Raw genomic sequence first — 6,000 nt, 5'->3', positions numbered from 1 at the left:
CTGCGCCCCTTCCCCTCTGTTCCCGTACCTGTCCTGAAGGCTTGCGGTGGGGAGAAAAGCCCTTCTCCGCACCGCCAGCCTGGCAAGCAGTTGCCATAGGAACACATTAATTGATTTTCAATGCATTCCTATGGGAAACCGTGCTTCACAAGACGAAAAACCCGCAAGAAGAAAAAACTTGCAGAACGAATTAATTTCATCTTGCGAGGCACCACTGTATCTACTGCACGGTATTTTACGTTTTTTTTAATAGAGAAGGGCCCAGTTCTCACAATTTGTAATAATCCTTTCAGGTTTTGGATTCCCACCCCCACCCCCCAACCTTCTCACCAGAATCCTATAATTTTATAAACTTTGTAAAATGTGGACATTTTAAAGGAGAGGCCCATTAGCGGTTAAGGACAACAGACCTGCCTGTTACTCTTTATTTTGATAAAAGACAACAACCAAACATCATATGGGCACTGACGCCCATAAAAAGACACATTTCACAACAGGGGACTGCTAATAATGCTACAACTGCTTTCAGTGCAAGCATTACTTATCTTGCCAACTGCCAATTTGCGGTATGTATTTTCTTATGACTACCACCCACAAAACTTTACCTATAATTTCTCTCTGCATTTGCTTCCAAAATAGGACACAGGCTGGCAGTTGCCAGCATCATTTATTTTAATTGAAAGAATGGGAGGGGAAAACTTTTTATATATCGTTGCCAAATAACACCAGGATAGACGTGTGTGTTCTCGCTGTGTGTGTGTGTGTGTGTGTGTGAGAGAGAGAGAGAGAGAGAGAGAGAGAGAGAGAGAGAGAGAGAGAGGAAGCTGAATCACCACCACCAACTCCATTCATTTGAATATCAAATAAACATCAGCCTTCCAACCTTGCTTCCTCTTTCCCACAACCTTTAAAGCACTGTTTCCCAAATTTGGGTCTCCAGCTGGTCTCCACTGGTCCTGCCAAATAACACCAGGATGATGGGAGTTGTAGTACAAAAACAGCTTGAGACCCAAGTTTGGGAAACCCTGCAAAGGGTCTTTGTTGCTGGTTATTTGGCAAGAACAGGAATGTTTTATACAGTGCTTTTTTCTGGGGGGTACGCAAGGGTACGCATACCCCTAAACATTTTGTGAATCTAAGTCTGGTCTCACTGAGGGGCAGTATTTCAATATGAGTTGGAAAATGAGAGTAGCTCTAAACATTTTTAAAGAGAAAAGCACTGGTTTTATAGATATTGGAGAAGGCTCTAGTCTTCAATAGGAGCCTTCTGCTAGAATCGGTGAGACCCCAATGTTAATTCTGTTAACGGACTCATAATTGAAAAGGCTCCTTAAACCTTCACCTTAATGTCAAAAATGACATTGATTCCCTGACACTGGGCAATGGGAGTGAGTTGCTGAGGGGCATAAACGGAGAAATCTGGCAATAGGTTATACAGGAAATCTAAGGTGATGGCAACTTTTCCAGAGATTTTTTTTCCAGGGCAAAACAGGAGGCTGACAAAAGTATTGCCCTTGAGGAATCCAGTCTCAGTAACTGTGCAGTATCCACCCACTTCTCAGGGACACGGGCAGCACATTAGATGTTTGCTTTCCAACAAATGGTTGGCTGGGGATTAACTGTGTTATGGGCATGGCTGGTGGCAATTTCTGAGAGTAAGATTATTAAGGAGGAGTTTGGAAGATGTCAACTGTGCGTGGGGACGGTAGCAGCTATTTTGTTCCATCACTAATGATGGCTGGATATGTGGAATTTTTATTCAGCTTTTGTATTTGCATTTTATTTGTAATGCCTTTTGAATGTTTAAGATGGCATTTTTGGATGTTATTTTGCTCATAATGCTGGTTTTTATGTGGATCTTAATTTGATTTTTCATTTGCAATGTTTTATTTTGATGGTTTATAATGTTCTATTTAATGTTTTAATAAAGGTTATAAAGATATTTATTTTTTGAAAATGCAAAACGGTACAGAAATCTACTGTTTTCACTGCACCTAATCCTACATGTTTAATTTCATCATTGTGGCACAGTACCAAATTTTATTGTATTTCTTTATAATCGTGTTGGTTTTTTAGCTATAAGAATAAATATATAACAGAGTATCCCTCCAACCTCATAAAAGGTATCTGGTTGTACATTAACATAAATAGTTCTTATTGAGCCATACAAATTATCCAAATGTCCAGCATATAATGTCCTAGGAACAAAACAAAAGTTTATCCATCACAGAAAGTCATTTCAAAGGAAAAACAAGCCATACTGAACAGGACAGCCATATCTGCTAATATGGTTTGGAACATTTGTTTTCATTTGTGTATTAAACAAATGTCCAGCATATTGCATATATTTTGTCTGATTTTTCTGTTCCATTTCCTCTGCCACCTAATTTTATCTCAGTCTGTGTCTGTGTTGAATTTGAAATTGTTACCATTTATAGAATTCCTTTTTTTATTGTCTTTATAAGTAAAATTGTTTCGTATGTATGGAATTGTTTTTAATTGTTTTTATTGTGAACTTACTTCAAGATATTTTATGGGAAGCAATTCGTAAGTGGTCTCAAATAAACAAACTAACTTAATTCTCATTCTTTTGGGATTTTCGCAGTACAACATTTAGCTGCTTATTAATGTTTTAGCAGCAGTTAACAAAACCCCAACTCGATTCTGATGTTCTGATCTTACATCTTTTTTTTAGATATCCCTAAAGAATTTGTATACAATATCCAACTATTTCTTGTATGTAACTTTCTCAGTAACTTTATCCCCAAAGCTCTTAATTTTCTCACCCGTCCACCAGACACAATTTTCTCCCTAGCTTTCCAGCATGCTCCACTAACCTCCACATATAGCTTTGCTAAATATTTTGGAGTTGGTTACCTGCTATATAAAATCTTATAAAAGTTGTCTTTTCTATATATGCAAGATGACTGAGCTACATTGGTAGTAAACATTATTTTTATCCACATTTCACCTGAAACATTAATTTCTAACCTTTCACCTCTCCCCCAAATTCTTTTAAAAATCATTTCCTTTGTTGTCTGCATTAGATTTCAGAATTTGGGATATGTGAGATAACAAACGTTCCCCCCTCCACCTTGTGTAATTATTTCTTCAAATTATTTCTTCAGTTCAGGTCTTATTATACCTTATTACTTTTTTATTTTTTATTATTATTTTATAAATTTTATTCATTTTTCTTTTTCATTCATTACATACATATCAAATTCTTAACAATTACTATGTATTCCTCCGTCCCTCCCCTCCTAGGCTTCTCCCAACTTCCACTTCTAGTTCTTTTCTCCAAAGCAACTTTGCTACCTCCTAACAGCAACTTTGCTACCTCCTAACAGAAAAAGTTATTAATAACATAACATCAAACCTAAAAACATAAAAATAAAAGTAAATACACCATATCATTTCTCTATCTTCTACACATTTTCTAATACTTATAGTGTGAATGTTTATTTAAATCCTGCCATCAAGTCTATCGACTTTCTTTGTTTCTGCAAGTATAATATGAATGGTTCCCATTCCTTTTCAAAGTCACTGTTGTCTTTTTCTCTTTGTCTGTCATTTTTGCCAGTTCTGCATAGTTCATCAACTGCTCTTGCCACTGTTCTTTAGTTGGTATTTCTCCAGTCTTCCAACTTTGTTCAGTCAACATTCTTGCTGCTGTAGTGGCATACATAAATAAAGTCTTCTTTTCTTTTGGTATGTCTTGGCCTAAAATACCTAGTAAGAAAGCTTCTGGGTTTTTTTTTTACAAAAGTTATTTTCAATATTTTCTTCAGTTCATTATCTATCATTTCCCAATAGACTTTTACCTTTTTACAAACCCACCACATATGATAAGACGTACCTTCTGTTTCACATCTCCAACACACTTTCTTTTCATTTTTATACATTTTTGCCAATTTGAGTGGTGATAGATACCATCTATACATCTTATTACTTTTTCAAATGAGAAAATACCTTAGTTGAAATACTGTTATGGTCTTTTTGTTGGCTTTCTGGACACTTCCGGCATGTCACTTCTGCAAACTGAAGCCCAGGCTTCTACTAAACATATACCCTGTAAGTGTCCTGGGGGGAAATGGGACATCCTGCTTTTTCTCACAAGAAGACGGCAGCCATTTTGGGCAATGTGATTTCATGCCACAATTCCCCCCCCCAAAAAAGCACCTTTTCAGCACCACAATCTTACACCGTGCACCAAAATGCCTGTTTTAGGGAGCTGTACCACAAAAAGCACTTTTTAAAGGGGAAATCACTATGCGAAATCTCATGTACCCACAGCGCCAAAATGGCTGCCATCGTCTCATGAGAAAAAAACAGGAAGGTAGCATCCCGGAGGATGGCATCCCAGTTTGTCCCTTCGATGTGTTAGAGGGTATGCAAACAGTGTATAGGATTAGGCTCCATTGGCTAGTCTTTTATCACACACTGTAGGCCAACAATGGGGAACCTGTGACTTGTCAAACATTGTTGGACTACAACTCCCATCATCCCCAACCACTGGCCATTTTGGCTGGGCTAATAGAAGTTGGAGTGAAACATCATCTGGAAGACTGCAGAATATTATGGAGTCTTAAGTCAAAACTCATAAAAGAAGGAAATAAAACCTAAAATAGTTTTTTTTAAAAAAATAAGAAAAGCAATGAACAGACTCTCCAACACTTTCCCTAAATAACTAGGAAGTCTATTTTATCCTTTTAAAATATGCTCACTAGGAACATTATTATGATGGCTTTATTGTTCTTTCACACACACACATTCCACATTAATCCTGCATGCTTTAAAGAAGAATCCGAGGTGTGACTGGAATTCTAAATGAAATATCTATTTATATACTTTTTAACTGCTAGGTAGATTTCTCAAACACAGACAGAGGGTATTTTGTCATTTGCGTATGAAAATTAATTCATAAATCTTTTTAATATTTACAGCTGCCCTGGCAGAGCTTATAAAAAAAAATTGACTTTCCTTATGGAACTATCTGATCTCATATTCATGACACAGGAGAGACAAATGTAAATGGCAAGACAACTTCATCTTTTTTAGTGCAAAAGAAATGCTGCTTTTTTTCCTTCATAACTTTTCCTTGTAGATTTTGTTTTCTCATTTCATAACTGCTTTAACAAAAGGACTGTGCCATCAATTTTACAACGCTGCATTATTCATGCCAACCATAGTCAAAGCAAAACGGCAGAGAACAAGAAACAAAAATAGGGGACTGTCGAGATGAAAGCTAGAAGTCTCGTGGCCTTGTTTTAACCTGGTAAATACATGGCCCAGGAATTTGTCTAAGTTTTACAAAATCCAGAGTGCCTCAACAGGTTATCTGCTGCCAGAAGTCCCCAAAGTTCAGGTCCTCATCCTCTTAAGGACAGAAGACTTTGCCCCGGGCTTTTGCAAAGAAGGATTTGGCCAAGTGCACACTAAGGCTGTAGCTTGGTAGCTTGCTTTGCAGGCAGAAGAGTCCAGGTTTAATCCCTAACATCTCCAATATGGAGCCTTGGGGTCCCTTCAAACGCTACAATTCTCTGAGACTGTGATTCTATGAAGCAGAACGTATGGACCTGCAATAGGCTTGAGCCTGTTCCGATCTTAAGGCCACATCTCTAAGGTAAAGGTAAAGGGACCCCTGACCATTAGGTCCAGTCGTGGCCGACTCTGGGGTTGCGGTGCTCATCTCGCTTTATTGGCCGAGGGAGCCGGTATACAGCTTCCGGGTCATGTGGCCAGCATGACTAAGCCGCTTCTGGCGAACCAGAACAGCACACGGAAACGCTGTTTACCTTCCAGCCGGAGTGGTACCTATTTATCTACTTGTACTTTGACGTGCTTTCGAACTGCTAGGTTGGCAGGAGCAGGGACTGAGCAATGGGAGCTCACCCCATCGCGGGGATTCAAACTGCCGACCTTCTGATCAGCAAGTCCTAGGGTCTGTGGTTTAACCCACAGCACCACCCGCGTCCCTGCCATATCTCTATTCGAGTG

This window comes from Podarcis bocagei, assembly GCF_964188305.1.
Source record: "Podarcis bocagei genome assembly, chromosome: 4".
NCBI lineage: Eukaryota > Metazoa > Chordata > Lepidosauria > Squamata > Lacertidae > Podarcis > Podarcis bocagei.
This window is presented reverse-complemented; position numbering follows the sequence as displayed.